Genomic DNA, 23,188 nt, shown 5'->3' with positions numbered 1-23,188 from the left:
AAATCTGTGACAGAGGGATTATGCACTAGCAATTACATTAAGTGACAGCGTGACATTTGAGAGACATGTATGTGTACAGCACAGAAAGTAAACAATTATCATGCCTTGCTTGGCAGGCATCACGATAGAACCTAATAGCAGTGACTGCAGAGGACTTCTGCATAAACTCTATTAATTCACTGCAGCAACCTTTAACAGACACTCCAGGCATACAGCCATACTAAAGATTACACATTTTATTTCATTTTATTATTATAATTATTTCCTTTATTTTATGCTGTATTCTCACATTCCTGGTAATGATTGCAACAGTCTGTGACATCTAAACACACAATTATTTACTCATAATATGGGCTACCTCACCCATTTACCTGTAGTTCCTTTTGATAGAATATCTGTTAACTTTATGTGACTAATACTGTAATATTAAGTGCTACATAGCACTGGATTCAAACCCTGGTCTATGTGTGGCAAAATGCCACTCATACAGAGAATTAGCAAACTGAGCTACTGAGTAACTGTTGATAACTGACTGATATTTGCCTAGAGCTCACCTGGCACCACAATGTGACCTGGTAATAGTAGTACAGTTTTATACTAGACCGCAGTGACAGTTGAACGCACATGCATAAAATTCAAGCATGACAGAGATAGTAGGCAACCTACACATTACTACATAGAATGCAGGTGTACACAATATATTGCTAGTCTTGAAATATCTGTGAAGTCAACAAACAATATATGATTATGGGTTATTTGCAGTCTACAACTATTACACTGTTATACCTGACTGAAGCGTACCTCACAGCCTGAATGCTTGTAGCTGACATGCAATGGTGAAATCTAGACAATCCTGATGTACACAATTTACCTTGGTATTATTGATGTTGGTTCATGTGTATTTACAGAACAATAAAACCAATGTTGACTTCCAAAAGCAGTGAACCAGTACACCACAGCCAGTTGCTAAAAATCTCCTTTATTGTATAAAGTTAAGCACTTTTGTTCAATAACAATAGGAAGTTCATATTGTTATTGAACAAAAGCACTTAACATTATACAATAAAGGAGATTTTTAGCAACTGGCTGTGGTGTACTGGCTCCCTGCTTTTGGCAGTCAACATTGGTTTTATTGGTCTGTGCTTCATTTTATTGGATTGGTAATTGCAGAACAGTTGTCATAATTCATTTCTTACAAAACAGCTCTGAATCTACACTTACTGCACAACAGACTTTATTAGATATACCTTCATGCAGGTACTGATATTATGTTGTGTTTATATTGCAGAACAGTTTTCAAAATTGATTTCTTGCTGCCTTAATTCCACACTTATTGCACAGCAGACTTTATTAGAGAGACCTTCAATTAATTACTGGTATAATTTTGAGTATTTTTATTGCAAAACAGTTATCATTATGCAGGTGTTGCAATACAGCTGTAAGTCCACAGTTATTGCACTACAAACTTTATTGCACATACTTTATTACAGTGAATGCTTTACTCTTCCCTGCTTATGGTACCAGTTATACACTTATTGCAGTACAGCTGTAAGTCCACATTTATTGCAATACTCTTTTTTTCTGTATATTCCTAGTCGTAGTTAATGCTTTGCTCTTTCTTGCTTATTTGACTATAGGTGTTAAAACACAAAAAGTCAGACCCCCTAGATTTTTGTGTTTTAATACCAATATTTTTCATACATTCTGTATAAGAAAGAATGCCTTCATATCCATGTTCTCATACAAGTAATCTTTAACTCTTGCATACTAAACTGCAAAAATAATTCACTGTTTTATTTATTTATTTATTTATTTTCAGTTTGATTACCGGGGAAGTCCACTGGGCCAGAATGTGCCCGTTTTCAGTGGAGGCTCGGGGAGAAAAGCTCCATAAGCAATACAATAATGGTTACATAATGTTAAAGGTAAATTACAAGTATAAAATTCATACAGTAAGGAAATGCAAACACAGTTTAAGGGTATTTCCATTCAGCGCAGCATGATCAACTGTCTGTATAATAAAGATCTGAGGTTTCTTGTGTTTTTACATTAGAAGGGGGGACAGTTTGCATGCAGATGTTTTAATTAAGTAAGGTAAAAACCTGCTGTGCAGACAATAGAAATACTGTGGTATTTACAATATTTACATATTTGGAGTCAGGTGAGAGAATTGCTTAATCAGTGACTGTCAGCTTAAGTCTATTTTAGGAGAATAAAAATATTAGTTCGAGGGAAGAGTGGGGCAAGGAGTAAGAAGAGCTCATTGGGGAATTCCCTTAAATTTAGGTAGGGTGTAAGCAGGAACATTTCCGTTTGGATGACAGGTATGAGAAAAGTTGGGTCTTGAAGGTTTATGAGTTTGGTATAGTCCTAAGTGAAGGAGGGAGAGAGTTCCATTTCTTGCCTAGAGAGAAAGAGAGTAGAAGCTGGCCAGCAGGACGTTTGGGTTTGTGGATAGAAATTAAATTTTGGTGTTCAGATCTCAGAGATCTGTTTGGGATGTGTGGGGAAGGATGTTTGTTAAGGCTGGGCATTTATCTGGGTAGAATATTAATTTGTGAGCAGTGGTTAGTTGAAGATAGTCTAAGTGGTTAGACAGTTATAGCCAGTTCAGTGATTGTAGGTTAAGGCAGTGGTGAGTAGAGGTTTTGGATTTAGTTGCAAATTTAGAGGTCTTATTACAGCAAATTTCAAGTTTTGAGGTGTTGGAAGCAGACAGATTAGTTAGAAGAGGGGCTCCATATAGTAAAGAAGGTAGAACGTCGATAGTTGCTAAGGTATGCCTACAGGAGTTGGAGAGAAAGAGGTTATTCCTATAGATACCTAACTTTTGGTGGGTTTTCTTTATGTTTTGTTGTATGTGGATATCAAATTTAAGGTGTTCATTTATGGTAATGCCAAGGGGTTTTGCAGAAGGGACCACTTCTATAGCAGTGTTGGTTTGGCTTAGGACTTTGAAAGCATTTTGTTAGCTTATGGTTGCCGATTAAAGTTGCCGCCCGACTAGGGCACCCTGGAGGGAGGGAAAATTAGTATTTTAGATTTATTTGAGTTGAGAGAGAGATGGTTTTGGTGCATCCAGTTCTCAGTGGTAGAAAATGCTATTTGGGTTTTAGTCAGTAGTTCAGGAAGGTTAGAGGCGGCACAGACTAAAGTTGAGTCATCAGCGTATTGGATAACTGTTGTATCAGGGATGACAGTGTGAAGGTTATTAATGAAGATGTTGAAAAGCATGGGTCCGAGGATGGACCCCTGGGGAATGCCGGTGGGTATTGGTAAGAAGGAGAAGGTAGAGTTCTTCCATCTGAGAGCTTGAGATCTGTCTGATAGGTAACTGGAGAACCAGGATAGAGTATTAGGGGAGAGATTAAGGTTGGTGAGATGAAAGAGAAGGTGTTTGTGGGAAATGGTGTCAAAAGCTTTAGAGAGATCTAGCAGTACTGTGGATACTAGTAGTCCAGAATCTCTGGCTCGATTGACTGTTTCTAAGAAGGATAGTAGGGCAGTTATGGTGCTGTGGTCGGGGTGGAAGCCATGTTGGGTGGGTGTTAGGAGTTGATTTTGGGTTAAGAAAGGCATAAGTTGGTGGTGGACAGATTTTTCTAGAATTTTGGATATTGGAGAGAGTTGGGCAATGGGACAGAAATTGGAAATATTGGTGTTTTTGCCTCTTTTGTGAAGAGGAAGAATGTAGGCTGAGCGCCAGAGTTTGGGAACATATGACTCTTTTAAGGTTCTGTTTATTAGGATACTGATTGGGAGAGCAATACCATCAGCAGCACATTTGATGAAGGAGGAGGGTATGTTTTCAGGGGCATTGGAGCATGACTTTAGTTTGGATATGAGCCTTTTTATAATAATGGTTGAAATTGGTTTGAGCTGGAAATTAAGAGGACAGTTATTAGGGTTGTTGGGTGTTGAAGAATGAGAGTTGTGTGGATTGTTGTTTGGGAAAGTTTTGGTTAGGTTAGCTATGGATTCTGTAAAGAATGAGTTGAAATGTGAGCTCAGTTCAATGTCAGTTATACTTGGGTTGGGGCAGGGATTATTCCTGGACCCTGGATGGAGAAGGGAATTAATTGATTTCCAGAATTGTTCTGGGTTCTTATTATTGTTAGACTGAAGCTTATTGTAGTCGTTTTTTTTGTCTATGGTGATTAGTTTTTTTTACATGGTTGCGGAGTTGGGTGTATTGGAGCAAGGTAGTAGGCATTTTATTTTTCTGGTAAAGCTTCCAGGATTTGTCCCTGTGGTGCATGATTTGTTTTGTTTCTTTGGACAGCCAAGGAGCAGAATTAGCTTTGACTCATTTGTTTCTTAGAGGGGCTCAGGAGTGAGTATTTAGGAAGACAGAGTTGAAATGTTCTACAGCTTTGTCAAGGGGAAGAGTATTTAGGACTTGCCAATTAATTTGTTTAAAACTGTTCTAGAAAGTTGTGGGGTTAAAGTTGCTAAGATTATGAGTGGGAATGTAATGGTGTTGATATTGGGTGGAGTTAGCTGAGCGATGAATGAAAGCAGGGAGATGGTCACTAAAGGTGTTTGGGATAGTGCCAGAGTGAATTATTTTGTTTGGATGGGAGACTAGGATCCAGTCTATGATGGATCCTGGAGGGTGAATTTTTTTAGGACGGGTGGTTGAGTGGATTACTTGGGTGAAGTTGTAGAGGTTAATGGATAGGGAGGGAGAAGGAGTGTTGATTTTATTCCAATCAATATTAACGTTGCCTAGAATGTAAGTTTCATACTTCAGTTGAGGCCCAATGAAGAATATTTTCAAGGGTAGAGATGTTGTCACCTCGGGAGATATATAGGGAAATAATGCAGATATTCTTATGTTTATTCAATCGTAGGAGACTTGCTGTTAGTTCAGAATTTTTGAATTGTGGAGTTGGGATTGGAAGAGGGATTAAGGAAAGAAGGTTAGAGTAGATTAGAGCAGATTAGAGCTGCCACCTTTTTTATTTAATCGGTCATTTCTGTGGATATGGAAACCAGGAGGTAAGATTTCAGAGTCCGCAATATGGGGTTTTAGCCAGGTTTCGGAGATGGCTAAGATGTCAGGTTGGTTGTGGTTAATCCATGCTTGTACTTAGTGTACTTTGTTATTAAGGCTCTGGGCATTGATAGTGAAGAACTTAAGAGTGTTGTGAGGGAAGGCATAGGAAGAAGTGGAAGGGGGGAAAGGGTTATATGTAGTGGGAGAAGTAGTGGGTGGGGGGACAGAGGCACAGGGAACACTCTAAAAACACACATTTAGTTTCTTCATTTCCACATATATATCACTTTTTTCTTTCTCCATCTTGTACTGCATTGCTGCCTTCAAAGGCAACTTAATTAAACAATCTCCATAAGAAGATTGTTCATTTTGATACATTTCAAATCATGGAAGCATTCCCAAATTGCACATTTTACTTTGCTGTAAAAACGTTTGATTGTTCTACAATATATAGGTTCATAGGTTCATAGGTAGGTACTAGGCTATCTGCCCGAAGGCATTTATAAGCCTAGCCAGAATGTGTTGGCTTTCGCTGCCCACTTAGATTAGTTCCCTGTGCCTCTGTCCAGCAGAGCCATTGAAGTGATCCCCGGGGTAAACTTTCTGTTTCCCATCCACTCGTCAAGGTTTCTCTTGAAGAGGGTTAGCGAAGAGCTCTGCCTAATGTAGATTGGAATCTTGTTCCAAAGCATGGGAAGTCTCTGGGACAGGAATCTATCCCTCCAGCATGTCCTATTTATTGTTGTGGTGAGGTTTAGATCCCTGGAGTGTGTGTCTCAAAGGGATATGGTTTTCTTTAGGTGGAGCATGTCCATCAATTCTGAGTTGGACATGGCCTTGTATGTCAGGCAGAGATCACCTCTGAGTAGGTGGTATGCAACTGAGTACAGCTGGAGTTTCTTCAATCCAGCTGCATAGGGCATCTGCTTGAGACCAGTGATCCTCTTGATGAGGAACTTCTGTGGTCTTTCCAGTTGTTGCAGGTGTCTTGTAAGGTACATCCCAAATGGGGCATTGTACTCTATGATGGGTCTGATGAATGATGCATAGAGGGGCCCAATGACCTCTTTTGATCTGGATGCAAACCCTTTTGTGATTAGGTGGGCCACATAGAAGGATTTTCTAAACACTTTGGCAATGTGATTATCAAAGGAGAGGTTACTATCTACTTGAGTCCCCAGATCCCTTATTACATCTTCTGTATTTAGGGGCTACCACCTATGTGGTAGTTTGTGGGTACTTTTTTTCCAAAGGGGATGACTATGCACTTTTTGGCATTTAGCTTGAGGCCATGGTTTTGACACTAGGTATCTGTCTCAGTGAGACCCTTTTGGAGGATGTCTATGTCAGCCGGAGAGTCAATTATAGCCCCTAGTTTGCAGGCGTCTGTGAACTTGGTCAGCCATAGTCCTCCTGTGCTTGCCTGTACCTCTAAGAAGTATATGCCGAACAGGAGGGGTCCTAGGACTGAGTCCTGAGGAACGCCACTTGTAACCGGTTTAGAGTCAGACCTAGCTCCTACAACTCTTACCATGTGGGTTCTGTCCGTGAGCCAGTTGGCAACCCATCTTGTGATGTAGGGGTTTATGCTCAGGCTGGTGAGCTTGTCTATAATATCTGAGGGGGAATGGTGTTGAAGGCCTTTGTGTGGTCTAGGTAGGCTGTGTGGACCACCTTTCCCTCGTCTATACCCTTGGTAACTGTCTCAAAGAAGTCCACCAGGTTTAGGAGGCATGTTCTGCCCTTAACAAAGCCGAACTGGGTAGGGTCCAGTGTTTGGAGGTTTCCAATGTCTCTGTTAATGAGATCAATGATGATGCGCTCCATAGCTTTGCAGACCAAGTTAGTCAGGCTTACAGGGTGATAGTTCCCATGGAGCGGAATAACCATTGCTGTGCACCACTCTGTGGGCATCTAGCCTGTGGAGAGGCTGAGTTTAAACAGTGTGTTTAGGTGAGGGGTTAGTTCATCTTTGAGCTCTTGTAGGATGCAGCCTGGGACACAGTCCAGTCCCATTGATGCTGTGTTTTTGGCTATGGAGAGAGCTGTTTTAACCTGAGTGTCTGTGATTTCAGGGGCACTACATTCTTCTGGTATACTTATGGGCCCTTTTGTGGGTGAGAGGGGTTGAAGTTTGCACTGAACCTGTCTGCCAGGAGATTGGCTATATCGGTCGGTTCAGTGTATTTTGTGCCATTCTGCACTAACTCTGAGCAGATCTGAGAATTGCCACTTAGATTCTTGACATAGCTAAAGAATGCCTTGTGGTTATCTTTGGAGTCCATGGCAATTTTTCTTTTGAAGCTAGCCTTGGATGATTTTATGAGGGAAAGTAGTTTCTTGCTGATACTGATCAGGGATGTCTTCCCTTCTTAGGATTTTCCTCTTTTCTGTACTAGTTTCCTCCTTCTATTGTATAGCTTGTTTATGGCAGGGGTCCACCAGACTAGTTTCCTTTACTTGGAGGAGTGAGTTTTGGTTTTGTTTGGGATAGCATTATCCATGCATTCTTGTAGGTGCCCGTAGAGTGTATTAGTAAAAGATTTTGCAGCTTGGACAGTGTTATCCTTAGCATGGGGGCTTTGAAACTTCCCACCTTAAGTAACCTGAAGTTTGCTTTTGAAAAGTTTTTCACTGTGGTTTCTTTGACCGGGGGGGGGGGGGGGGGTGGTTGCAGAATGTGTATATCCAGAGTGATTTGTTTATGGTCAGATCTAACCAGTGAGGGGTTGACCTCTGGTGTAGAACACCGGTCACCCATGTTGGTGATGACCAGTTCCAATATGTTGTCACCTCTGCTGGGGGTGTTGACCAGTTGATCCAGGGCATTTGAGTTTATAAATTCTAGGAAATGTTGAGCAAGGGAGTTTGTACTTGAGTAGTTCTCCCAGTTAATGTTTGGGTAATTGAAATCACCCAATATCGGGGTGTTTGGTAGGACCTTTATGTTTCCCAGTGTTTCCGGGAATGCAGAGTGGGGATCCTGGGACATGGTGGGTGATCTGTAGCAAGCTATAATTTGAATAGCAGTTTTGCCCTTTGTTAGTTGTGGATGATCTCTGATGCATCATGCTGTGCCACTAACCTGGAGGAGTGGGTATCCTTGATGAATATGGATACTCCCTCGCCTTCTGTATTTCGGTCCGGGTTTTGTGGCCAAAATGTATGGTATGAGTTGTAGCCTGGTAGTGCTGGGGTGCTCTCTGGAGCCTTAAACCAGGTTTCTGTTACTGCACATATATCGATTTTCTCCATACTGTGGAGTGCCTCAAGTGCGTGCATTTTGAAGTTTAGACTTCTGGCATTGAGCAGCATTACCCTCAGATTTTTTGTTACTTGTGCTATTTACGGTGGTGGGTTTGTCTTTTGAGTCTTGCCTAAAAAAGGCACTATGGGGGTGGCAAGAGCCTTGGCCAGTATCTGAAAGCATAAGGGTGACAGGCGCAAGCCATCTCTAGCAAAGCAGCGTGGCTTGTTGAGCATGTCATCCCAGGCTGACAGACACTGGATCCCCTTTGAATGACACCAGAAGCTTAACCAATTGTTGAAATTGATAATTTTTTCTCTATACCATGGTACCATTCTTGGTGAGAGCAGGATGCTACTCAGGGTCAGGGTCATACCGGCCTGGGCTACATGATCAGAGAGCTCCTCCATATCTCTTTTCATGTAGTCCAGGGAGGTATGTCTCAGGTCATTCACACCAACATGGACAATGACAGAGTCATATTTATACTTGTTCTGGAGTGACCTGAGTGCTTGTGTTATGTGGCAGATTCTGGCATCCGACAGCCAACTAACAGCAACCTCCTTGTTCATCCTAGTAAGTGGGACGTCAGTGTGCCTGACTATAGAGTCACCTATTACTAGTGTGTTGGGTATATTATTTTGCCTTAAGGGCTGTGATTGTGTAGCACACTGGTTTTGTGAAGTATGTGTTTCATGGTTTGTGTTGGGGGGTGGAGGTTGCTTGGATGTCTGCTTTGGAGGTCTATGTTGCTTTTGCAGATTTTTATTTAGAGCCTCCAAGTATGTTTTTGTGTATTTATGTGTTTTTTGCCAGTGCTGGTTTCATAGGTCTATGTGAGACTGGTGGTGTGTTGCAAGTAATTCCCTTCTCCTCTTGACTGCCTGGTCCAGTCTTGGGTTAAGAGAGCTTAGCCTCCAGTTTGGCTGTATAATTGCATCTCTTGCATGTTTTTCATGTTTGGTGGAAGGAGGAGAGGGTTGTCTGTGTACATGAGGCAATTGTAACATTGCCTCAAAATCCCAGATTCACCAGTTGGACTGGAGAGTACACCTGAAACTGCCTTTTGGACATTTGGACATGACAGGATAGGTACAGTGAACTGTTTTACTGATTGGCTGGTAAGGTCAAATAAAGAGCCTTGTCTTTCTCTACTTCTCTACAGTATAGAGGGGGGGGGTCTAGTGCTAAGGTTTATTAGTGCTTGCTATGATATTTGGGCAAGTGCTGGGATGAGAAGTGAATGATTTGAGTGCTTAAGTTGAAAGTTTGTCTAGTTCCAAGGGAAAATTGAAGAGTAGACTTTGTGGAGCTGAAAATAGTTATACCCTAGCCAACCGGCGCTGCCCGGTGTGCAAAACCATGTAAATGCGGGTTTTATAGCTGGGAAATGAAAGAGATAGAAATTAGCCCAAAATGGCCAATAAACTACTAATTTCTGGGTTGAAGCCACTCCTCCAGGGACAGATAGGCTGCTCAAAGCTCGCTCTCTCACAGTGAACAGAGAAACTTCTTTCTATCCAAGTAAGGTATGGGCAAACACAGAAACTTGTAACACAGCCCTGAATTCAGCACTAACCTGAAAACTGGACAAAACTAGCTTAGAAAGGCAGGAAAACAAGTATTTTTTTTTTTTTTTTCAGAAAATAAAGCAGATACAATCAAAAAACACTTTAAATGCACAGAAATGGCTATCACACTTGAGTGTATAGCCTACAACAATTAAACCGGTAATTTAAACACAAAAACAATGTGGTATTGATCGAACAAAAACAATGTTGTTAATGTGCAAGCAGTAAAATAAGTACAATATGTAGCTGAAACAAGCTTTTTAAATCACAGAAACTCTAATAAATTGGTGTTTTAGACGGAATTAGCTAAAGGCAGCAAGAAAATGCAGAAAAATGATACTTAATCACTCCAAAGTCTCTCTTTTGTTTCTCGGCTGCTGTAGAACTATGCAGGGCACTAGGCAGGAACTTGTTGATCTGTATACTAGCACAAAAACCTTGCAAATGCGGGTTTTATAGCAGGAAAATGCAAGAGATAGAAATTAGCCCAAAAAGGCCAATAAACTACTAATTTCTGCGCTGAAACCACTCCTCCAGGGGAAGATAGGCTGCTCAAAGCTCCCTCTCTCACAGTGAACAGAGAAACTTCCTTCTATCCAAGTAAGGTATGGGCAAACACAGAGACTTGTAACACAGCCCTGAATTCAGCACTAACCTGAAAACTGGACTAAACTAGCTTAGAGAGGTGGGAAAACAAGCATATATATATTTTTTTGTTTTTTTTTTCAGAAAATGAAGTAGATACAATCAAAAAACACTTTAAATGCACAGAAATGGCTATCACACTTGAGTGTGTAGCCTTCAACAATTAAACAGGTAATTTAAACACAAAAACAACTTAGTTAAAGTGCAGGCAGTAAAATAAGTACAATATATAGCAGAAACAAGCTTTTTAAATTGCAGAAACTCTAGAAAATCGGCGTTTTAGGCGGAATTAGCTAAAGGCAGCAAGAAAATGCAGAAAAATGATACTTAATCACTCCAAAGTCTTTCTTTTGTCTCTCTGCTGCTGTAGAACTCTGCAGGGCACCAGACAGGAGCTTGCTGAGCTGTATACTAGCACAAAAACCTTACAAATGCGGGTTTTATAGCAGGGAAATGAAAGAGATAGAAATTAGCCAAAAAATATTTCTCTGTTATATTATATTGTGTTCCACAATGTAATATTTCTCTGTTATATTAAGCTGTCCCTTCTTACCTTGAGAAATCTGTTGAATATCAGTTTTCCACATCCACATTTTTCTGTGACATTTTCTTCCATTTTTCTTTTTTGCAGTCTTTATATCCTTCTGAAAAACATTATATTTTGTACTTATTAATATGCTTTGCTTCCTTACTTTTAAAACTTTATATATATATATATATATATATATATATATATATATATATATATATATATATATATATATATGAAGATACCCACACCAATGGGTTAAATGACCCTAAAACTTTTTCTTTTAAATTCACTATTAATCAGGTTCAAATTATAACAAAAATATTGCTCAACAATTCTGTTTCCTTACAAGTCAGTAACATATATATACACTGTCTAAACATGCTTACTCCCCCATCAACACAGAATTTATTCAAATTACTTTTCTTACAAAAAAAATACTTTAGAGTTTAAACATAAAGTACTCATTTTTCTCATGTTTTTTTTAACATTGTACATCTACAATTTCCTTTACCCAAAACTAATCCCCAAAACCTATACTTCTGTTTGGAAAAGGTTTCAAATTTATTTATTTATTTATATTGGTTTACTGAGGTAGTGCACTGATCAATACTGATCAAGTTCAGGCTCCATCTGGGTATTTCAAACTCAGTCTGGGTGAGTCTGAATAGCCAAAAATGTTGCCATTGGTAACATCCTTTATTCTATTTTTATTTTTTCTAGTTATATCAAATCATCCCTATATATTATTGCTGTTGTTAACCACACATTTTTTTCTATTTTCCACTTAGCTTCATATGGGTTTCCTCCGGGTGCTCTGGTTTGCTCCCACATTATAAAGACATACGTCTTGAGTGTTTCTCCCTGGGCCTCCGCTGAAAATTGGCTTTGTTCCAAGTCAGACTTTCCCGGTTAAAAAATGTTAAAATAAAAATAAATAGCTTTGAATAGTTCATTCTGGCATTTCTAAATAACTGCTTTTGTGACTAACATACAAAATTCCTACTAACTAGGCATCACTATTTCAGCTCTTTTCTTACTTTTAGTATCTTCCAAGTCAGCAATTCACTAATACCCTTTTACTTGTCTTCTCATATACTGTGCAATAATCTACTAACCATCTCCTATTCTGTGTGCTCTTAATATTTTCTATACTTGTTTATGGGTTACATTATCAAATGCCTTTGCCAGATCACATGCAAATAATTTCACATTTCTGTAACAGTATCTACCACATATTTAATTAAAGTTAGTATATTTTTTTACTTGCAATTCAAAAAAAAAAACTTTTCCACAATTACTGTTTTAATTGCTTTATTAAACTTAATAAAGCTTTCATTAACAGCTTGCAGTCATAATTATATATAGTAATCGGCCACTATTTTTAATTTACCTATCTTTCTTTCATCTTATAAATCAATAGATTTTGGTGCACACTTCTTCCATGTATATTCTTTTCAATAAAGATTTATAAAATACTATCTTTCTTTCCTTCTAATCTCTTTATAAAACCCATACCCAAGTCCATTCTTACCTGGTGAATTGTCTGCATTTACCTTTTAAAAATATTCCCTCTAAATTTTCTTTACAAATTTCTGTTTCCAGCTCCTTTTCTTCTATTTCATTAATTGTTTACATATCTATCTCTGTATAAAGTATATTGTTCTAAAAATTATTATACTATTTTCATAACCTCTTCTTACTCTCAGTCTTCTTATTATTCATAACGTACCTGTACTATTCCTAACCCCTTCCATTTTGATTTCTACATATTGTGCATGCTTTCCAAGAAAGATACCCCCTAGGATTCATTATCAATCATGTAGGTGTCACGTTAAGCCTACATGATATAAATGTGTTAGCGTGATGGCCAGCAGTGCTAATTGAACATGCATGCTGCTCTTTGCACCTACACATTTGCAAGCACCTTTTCGTGGCCAGCAATAGTGCTTGTGGACATGGAAAGGTGTTTGTATGCATGAGCATAGACTGTAAACAAAATTGCTTGCCTATAGGCAAAGTTAATATAAGAATACATGCTGCAGCCCTGACATTTTAAGGGCAAGTACACTGAAAGAATTCTAATGGAGGGGAAGTGAAATGGGGGAATTGCATAAAAATAATGTTTTGTACTGCACCATAATTAATAGGGAAGGGGAAATGGGTAAAGTGTACTCATACACTGCAGGCAATGTGCTGAAATGTCAAAGAAACATTCCTAATATAAATCCTACCATATTAATGTAATGATAATTAAAATGTCAATGACAATACCGGTGTGATGTACATAAATAAAAGTGGACATCCTAACAAAGGATATTATGTGGTTATGAAGCTGCAGTGTAACAAAGGGGAGTTAAAATGTGATAAAAATTTAATAAAATGATGAGTCAAGGTAACAGCAAGGGCAGAAGATACATTATGGGATGAATAAATTATTGTATATGGGATGTATATATAGAGAGTTTATGTGCTCAAGATGACACCACAGCTATAGTCTCAGCCTCAGTAAGTATACAAAATAACAAATGGAGCTTACAGCTGTAATGTCATGTATACCAGAAATGGACATGCTTTTCTAAAGAAATGGTCATAGGTTCATAGGTTTATAGGTAGGTACTAGGCTATCTGCCCGAGGGCATTTATAAACTTAGCCAGAGTGTGTCGGCTTTCACCACCCCATTGATTAATTATCTGAGCCTCTGTCAAGCAGAGCCAATGAAGTGATCCCAGGGGTTTATTTTTTGTTACCCATCCACTAGTCAAGGTTTCTCTTGAAGAGTGTTAATGAGGGGCTCTGTCTAATGTAGTTTGGAATTTTGTTTCAAAGCATGGGGAGTCTCTGTGACAGGAATCTATCCCTCCAGCATGTTCTATTTATTATTGTGGTGAGGTTTAGCTCACTAGAGTGTGTGGCTCTCAGTGACTTGGATTTCTTTAGGTGGAGCATGTCCATTAATTCTGAGTTGGACATGGCTTTATAAGTCAGGCAGAGATCACCTCTGAATATGTCACTGAGTACAGCCGGAGTTTTTCAGTCGGGCTGCATAGGACATATGTTTGAGGCCAGTAATCCTCTTGGTGAGGTACTTTTGTGGTCTCTCCAGCTGTTGGAAGTGTCTTGTGAGGTACATCCCAAATGGGGCATTGTACTTTATGATGGGTCTGATGAGTGATGAGTAGAGGGGCACTATAACCTCTTTATTTCTAGATGCGAACCCTTTAGGAATTAGATGGGCCACATAGAAGGATCTCCTAACTACTTTGGCAATATGATTGTCAAAGGAGAGATTACTATCTACCTGGGTCCCCAGATCTCTTATTACCTCTTCTGTATTAAGGGGGCTGCCACCTATGTGGTAATTTGTGGGTGTTTTGTTTTTCCCTAATGTAAGTTGCACCCATCAGAAAGGATTCTATCACTTATCATGTAATAAACAAGCAAGTGTTGTTTACTCATGTAAATGCTAAACTGTACTATAATAATACACACCATATATAACTGACAAATGACTAAATAGATTGGATGACATTTCATGATTTCGAGTTTTCCATTGTTAATTTGCAAACATCTCAGACAATGTTGTACTGGGCATGCTCACAAAGAATTACAGGGAACAGTAACATAACAGCAATTTAACAGCACCAACACAAAAGAAAGTGCTGTAACACAGGATCATTCACAGTTTCTGATGGTCTGGCTACATGCCATACAGTAAGAAAGGTTTATGGAAGCCATCATCTGCACTAAGCTGTATTGTGTGATGAAAACAATCTCAATAATAAAGAAATGTCTGGATTAAGATGTGTGATACAGAGCATAATTCTTTTGGCAATAAGTAATGTCTCTCTGAGCAATGAATAACATAATACACATTTGCATCATGTCATTTCCCTACACATGCCAGGACAGATATCAGAGACATGCATGAAAATCATGGATGCCACAGAACTACGCATATCGGTCATGTTATGAAGAATACCTTTGAAGAGTTTACATCAGTTTCCTATCATAAGGGGTATGGATGCCCTACCTTGCAGGATAAGGCCTGAAAATGTGCTCCTATAACAATTGCCATAACTATTGTCTGTGTATAAGCCATTGCTGTCTGACACAGTTGTCTGACAGACAGATGTTACCAGATTCAAACCCCTGCCTATTATACTAGGCTTTCTCTAGTCTTCTGTCCTGCCTGCATGTCATATCCGATAATAATGGAGGCTGTCACAAATAACTGAATTGAATGTGTGCATTAAGAAATGAGTTATGAATATAAAATGAACAATCAGATTTAATCAGAATACAGGAAAGGAACTACACATGTTACTGTCTACACAACACTGAGCAGTACACTATCAATTCTTCTTTGACAAGGAAGTTGTTTCCGTTGTGCAGCACACACCCTGTCCCAAAACTGAAACACAGTCTGTGTAGATATGCTATGCAAGCCAGTACTTTATGCACATGCCACAGAAGCACTCACAGTGCAACATGCCCCGAATAAACATTTCACTGACTTGCAGTCCCAACCTTTGATAATATATCATTGTCCAACATAAAAATAGATAAGAATATCTAGATACGATGGTGTTTATGTAACATCAATACATTCATATAATGTTGCCCTTTCAAGAGTTGAGCAACAAGCTATGTGACTCTACTGACTACTGGCATGTGGATGAACCACAAGTGCCACAGTGAAAGTCTTAACACAACTGTGCCACTCCAGCTATGGTAACCTATTACATAATATGTATGCCTTGTAAACAATCTATTTGAGATTAAAAGGATGGTGTATTCCTCTCCCTCTGTGGTTGGGCACATTATAACAGTGGTGGATGCCATTCATGCCTTACAGTATAAGCCCACATGATGTTAAGAGTCGCTGAATGTGAATGTTGAAAACATGAGTCTTTGAAAAAAGAAAATACATGATATTGTGCAGGATGAATGTGCCACAGTAGAAGTGTCACTACAGTTATGACATATGTCAGTATGTCAGAGCATTACATCATGTTATTGTTGCAAGGGATAAGTGTGCCTGTAACTGCTGTACTAGGCAACAATGTCCAAAATGTTGTCTCATTCCCTCATGCCAGAGGATAATGCTTTCTACATATGTTATGTAAGGAAAATGTTATCACAAGTCATTATTACTCTGAATAAAAGCATTGCTATGTGAGAAATTATCATAGCTTTTTGTAAGTGGAATCAACATATATACACGTACACAGCACATGTGTTTAATAACAGTGTTAGTGACATGGACAGTCACAATAAGAATGACACAATGTAGTCTGAGCAGTAAAGGCTGCATTTGAGCTAACTACCTAAGATCACAAGCTACAGATTAGTGTCTGAATCTCAAGCACCACATGAAATGCTGAGGTACAACTGGGACAGTGCTCATTTAAATGAATGACATCACTACTGTTTATTAATTAGATGTTTATACATAAATGGGGTCAAAGTGCCCAATCATACTGTGCAGCTACACATCATATATGTATTTGAAGAGTAGTATACACAACATGAGGGTGAAAGATACACTCACCGCTGGCCTCAAACATCATACACATGTTGTTACAGAATGTAAAAAGCACAGTATCAAAACCATGCAACACAGGAGAATTTGCAATCCAGCTGTGAGATATTGTCGTTATGACAGCATGATGTAATCATTGTGTGGCCCAAAAGATATTTTCTCAACAGATGCTAGGAGTTGCAAGTATAACAGTGTGCCACTGTAAATCCATCTCATAAGCAGAAGTTCTTTTGACTTTGTACTCTATTACTTCCAATGAGTATAGACTGAGCCTTTAAATAAATTAAGTTATCACCTCACAGTTTAAACAAATGTTCATATCTCTACAACCATATGTGATACTAGAAAAATGTAAATGGCAAACTATTCAGCATAAAGTAACCTTTGTACTGGTTACTGTCATTCAGTTGTAGATCTTAAACTGGATTTTATAAGCCATAATAAACTCAGTAAATATTCATTTTGTAATGTTGTATAAACAGCTTATAATATCTCAGCAACCATTTGAGCAACACACATACTTACAGCAGTATGTTCCTCATACAGCTGTGAGCTCCATAACAGGTTAAACAGCCCTACCTGTGTCACTTGATTGTTGAGATATTTAGAGAAATACAAAATAAGCGACGGCCAGTCAACACTTGAGAGAACAACATAATTTAATGTATCACTCAAGTGCACAAAATAAACAAATGCATTTTAACTTAGACTTCTTCAGATTTAAATAAATTAAATCAAGTACCCCCTAACATTTAAATAAGATTTTAAAAAGACTAATGACATTACCCAATAAACATTTAAGACAGTATACATCTTAAATGTTATATATTCAAACTTTCAAAATGTTGAATACCATATGTTCGAGACCGTGTGGTCAATATTTGAAAGTTCGAATATATAATAAAAAAAAATAGAAAAACATACCTTAACAGTGCGAGAAAGGGGCAAGCCCTCCTGCACCCCGCCACCCCCTACTTAAATATACCAACTCCAAGACTGCACTTCAGTGCAGAAAAGGGAAATTCTCCCTTCTGCACCGTACGGTGCCATTAAAGTCAACCTTCAAACACTTGAAATGTCGATCATATGGTCTCAACCATATGACGTTCGACATTTCAAGCATTTGTTTATTTGAGATAGACCTTTAAAATATGTACATTCATGCAAAGTATATGATGCACATATTCATAGATAACAGCTTTATAATAATATGTTAAAAACTTTTCAATATTGTACACTTCTGTGTTTCAGGACTGGTTTTAAGGATCTATATAATTCAAACCATAATGGTGTTCAGAATCTAGGTCAATAATCGACTTTCTTTCTAGAGCTTCCATACAATTAATTATATCTTCCCCTCCCAGACTTTCAGGAACTAGTTCTAACAATAAAAATCTGAACATGGGCTGTTTACCTTCTTTCATTACATGATTTGAGAGGGCATTATCTTTAAGAGTCATTCTGCATATCTCATAAATGTTCACGCATCCTTTCTTGTAATTGTTGATTTGTTTTCCCTACATAAAAATATTTACATCAGTCATATTAGGCCACATATACTTAATTACTTGACTTACAATCTGCATAAAGTTTAAAGTAGTATTCCTTGCTGATTTTTGGATGTATAAAAGAAGCTCAATTATCAACGCATTTACAATAATTGCTGTCTCTACACTGTTATGTACCTCTTCTAGTTAATATCCATGAATAAATCTTTTTTTTGTCATAACATAATATAACATAAAATAACATAACATACATGTCTCATCAAAGTCTTGTTTTTAAATTACAAATGTTGGGTATCACCTATTAGCTTTCTTACAAATTTATCTAAAGGTAAGATGTTCTAATTTTTCTTAAAAATATCACATAAAGCTTGTGTATATTTTATTCCACTTTTATTTTTGCTAGTTAATTTATTTAAACCTGAAGAAGCCTAAGCCCAAACGCATTTGCTTATTTTAAACATTTGAGTGGTGCATTAAATGACATTGTTCTCTCAAGTGTTGTTCGGCCTTTGCTTATTTTGTTTTATATTTTAGTGCTCTTCGACTGTACTATACCATAGGCTGCTATTTTTATTTACTATATTTAGAGAAATATGAAAATGACATCTAGAGGTGTCAGTAGGAGGTAACTGCAAAAACACCTCAAAGTGTCACTAGGCTGTAATAAGTTAGTCACCTACTCAAGTGAACAACTTTTAAATGTTTTCTGTTTTTTTCAACATTTTTTGTGTTTTCTCCAAAATGTAGTTACAGCTATTAGTTAGTTATTTTATCATTTGCACAGCATTTCAAGTGGTTTCTGTGCTATTAAATGAAATAGTCAGTGTTGCTACAATTATTTCTGATCTTTTCAGTCACTATTCACATTTATAGCAAACAGTCAGTTTTAGACAGGACTTAGGAGTGAGTCTTCTAGAGCATGTATTATTTTTTTTCTAGTAGCAAGAGGGTAATTGCTGCTACACTGAAGAAGATAAACACTGTTGATAGCTTTAGCTATTTTTCATTGATTTTTTTTTCACATTTTCTCTGTTTATTTAATATTGCAAAGAACTGCACTTTGTGCAGTGAGACTGAAATGTGTTCTCTACAGATGCAGGTATTTTCAATCGTAAGCTTACCTAGTAAAACCAAACTCATTCAAACTTTCTCATTGCAATGGCTCCATACATATAAATGCAGCAAGCTCATTACAGAAAGGCTCAGAGGATAGATATATTAAATGTGTGTACTCCCAAGCATGTGCATATGCTTATACAGTACAGCAGCTTTCTGCAGCTTCCACAAGTGACAGCATCCAACTTATTATTTACAATATGAATAATTGTCTACATATATTTACCATACTTTGATGAGTAGCTGACATCTGCATTTCAAGCCACAAGTGAAGTACATTCACCACTTAATAGGTAGAATTGTAATTTTAATTTTTAAGGTCATAACGGCATGGACAAAAACTGACATCACTTTTAGTATGTAGAGTGGCTGGAAGCTAAGAACAGCTATCAAACTTATTTTCTTCTTTTACTGGGTAAAGTAGAATTTATCATGGGTGTACTGATTGTCTAAGCAGCAGTTGCATTTTATATATAAAATATCTGTTATTTTTAAACTTCATATATTTGTATATGCATATATGCATGTGTATATGTAAATATAGCTATAGATATAGATAATGGATATATTTTATATATATATATATATATATATATATATATATATATATATATATATATGTGTGTGTGTGTGTGTGTCTGTGTTTTTAGAGAGAGAGAGAGAGAGAGAGAGAGAGAGAGAGGGCTACTTTTACTTACCGAATTTAAATTTCTTCAATCCAGAAATTGCCAACTCCAGTTCATCGAAACACCATACAACCGAAACCATGGACTAATGAACTCCTTTCCCTGGGAAACAAACCACTTGGCCACCAGGAGGATCTTTGCCCATTTTTCCCAGTGTAGTGAGATCTCAGAGTTGGTATATTTAGTTGGGGGGCTGTGGGGGCAAAGCCATCCATTTGGATGGGTTTAATTTTTTCCATTTACTTTTTTTCTCTGGTGACCAAGTGGTCCATTTCCCAGGTAAACCAGTTTGGTAGTCTGTCGTATCAATTGTATTGTGTTTCCATGAAGTGTTACCAGTAAGTTCCAATTTGAAGAAATGTAAATTCAGTAAATAAAAGTAGACCCATATATATATATATATATATATATATATATAGAGAGAGAGGCAGATATACATTGACATATTGATATGAAATACATGCACACACACACACACACACACACACACACACACACACACACACACACACACACCCACACATATATATATTATATACAATACATATACATATATATCTATATCTATATATATATATGAATACATACATATATATATATATATATATATATATATATATATATATATATATATATATATATATATGAATACATACATATATATATATATATATATATATATATATATATATATATATGTGTGTGTGCGTGTGTGTGTGTGTGTATGTGTAGTTGCTCCCTTTTTAAGTTCTCCATATCTTTTGGGTTTTTAATACCATGCCGGGAATGGACCCTATTCCTAAGTAAAAGTATGATTAAAGTTCATGAAATTAGTATTGTTTCAATCCTTGATGTTAGCCAGCAGTGTTCTTTGCGCCACCTGCAATGTGCTCAGTAATGACTCCTTTTGCAATTCATACAGAGTTACATGTATTGGTAACATATCTAAATATGATTGTAGATTCTTTTTTATAAGACCTATTGCTACTTCTAATATTGGAACCACCTTGTTTTCTTTCTTCCACATTGATCTCATTTCTGCCTGCAAATCCTGATATTTTATGACTTTGTGTCTTTTTGACACAACACACTGTAGTCACTAGGAGTGGTATTTCTGGTGATCAACGCTACTTTTGTCTTCTTTTCATGGACTACTATATCCAGTTTTCTAGTATCTATCTGGGTGACCCCTTATCATGTAGACTTCATCATTTTCTGTGATGCTTTGTGGCTCATGTTTCCAGTGTTTTTCAGCCACTTCAAGTACTATAATGTCTGCACAATCCCCAGTGCAACAGCCTTACCACATTATTATGCCTTTCAGTATACAGTCCTTCTGCCATTAGTATGTCACAACCAGCAGCAAGGTGTGCAACTGCTTCTAATTCTGTTTTACAAAACCTACATTTGTCTGTTCCTCCCACATGTTCAGTGGCCTTTGTAAACCAACGTGTTTGTAGCCCACTATCTTGTGCCACCAATATTAACCTTTCATCTCATGGTTTGAATTCACCTCTTCTTAACCATTCCTGTGTTCGTTCCTGATCAACATGACATTCTTCCAGAAGTGTTCTATACTTGCAACTATATATATTTATGCATTTTCCACATTTCTTGCATTTGCATCTGGTCCTTCACCTTATATTCTTTCTTTTGTTTTTTGGTACATTCAATTGCTGCCTGATTTTTATCTACGTCTGGTTTGATTTCCATTCCTGCTTGATGCCGATATGTTTCTGCTAGACTAAGCAGGGAAGTCATCTTAGATTTATTCTCCTCATGTTTCAAAACTTCACTACATTTGGGTCTTGTAAGGTCAGCAAATATTTGCGGGGTCCAATGATTGCAGATCTATACATGTAATCAATTTCATGGAGGCCCATACCTCCTTTGAAATGGGGAATATATAATCTTGGTATGCACTGATTTTTATAAATCATCTGATAAGTATGAAGCATCCTTCTTGTTTTCCTATCTAATCTATCCAACTCATTGGGGCCAGTGAATCACTCTAAAACTGTAAGTTAGGACAGGAAGAGCAAATTGGTTTATAGCTTGGATTTTGTTCCTAGGTGTTGATGCTGTTTTCAGGATTAAAATTTAAGTCTTCTAAAGTATTCCTACTAAGTTTTATTTGCATTTGTTATGTTTTATTGTTGATCCTTCATCAGTTTCCAAATATTTATACACTTCATCTTACTCAAGTTCTTTTATATCACATTCTTGTCAAAACTGATGTTTTATTGGTGATGCAGTTTTCTTGCTTTAAAGGTGCTGTTGCACATTTATCAAGACCAGATGATATTCTTATATCATCTGAAAAAGTTTTGACAACTTGCAGTTGTACTTTCAGTTCCTCATCTGATGAGCTGTACAGTTGTAAAGCATCTACAAAGAGAAGATGAGAAGTCTTTACACTTTGTTGTTTTCTAGGAGCCAAATTACAGCCATGGCCTAAGCTGTTAAGTAGACACCTTAATGGGTTAAGGGCAAGGCAGAATAGCAGTGGTGACAGAGAGTCACCCTGGAATATCCCCCTTTGAATTTTTATCCCTGGAATAATAATTTGTCGTTTATCATGGCTTAATTGCAAAGTGGTCTGCCACTGTTTCATGGTCACTGCAATGCAATTAATTAGTGTAGGGTGTATCTTATAAATTTTTAAATTCTCTTTTATCTATGAATGTGGGATACTAGCAAATTTTTTTTGTAGTCAATCTATGCCATACTTAAATACTTAATATTTAGCTGTACGGAGAGAAAGATGCATTACTTGAAACACTGTGACATTGTTATGCTTGCTATTTTATGCTTTATTTTTGTACTTATCTTCAGGTGTGAGTCATGGTTGAAAGTGGTCTAGTAAATAAATAATTAATAACTAACTAGATACATAAATAGTTATAATTTAAAAATAGATGGCAGTATGGATGCTGTTTTTTTTTTTTTTTTTTTTTTTTTATTTCAGCATCACATACCTGGGAAATAAAAGTGGGGCCAAATCCATCAGTTTCATTCATGATGCATATGATTTCAGAATACAAACTGGTACAGAATTCTATATGTCATCAAAGAGAACATGGGGCAAAGGTCTGCCGGTAGAGCTAATGTCTCTTCAACCAGTACTGGGAGATGGTTTGTTGATATGGTAGAAAGTGAGCATTAAGAAAAAACGTGGTATCGTAGAAAGTGAGCAGAAAGAGAAAACATGGTATGGTAGAAAGTGAGCAGAAAGAGAAAACATGGTATGGTAGAAAGTGAGCACAAAGAAAACACATGGTATGGTAGAAAGTGAGCAGAAAGAGAAAACATGGTGAGCAGAAAGAAAACACATGGTATGG

This window comes from Protopterus annectens, chromosome 3.part1 (assembly GCF_019279795.1).
Source record: "Protopterus annectens isolate FY-2018-M chromosome 3.part1, PAN1.0, whole genome shotgun sequence".
NCBI classification, from domain to species: Eukaryota; Metazoa; Chordata; order Ceratodontiformes; family Protopteridae; genus Protopterus; species Protopterus annectens.
This window is presented reverse-complemented; position numbering follows the sequence as displayed.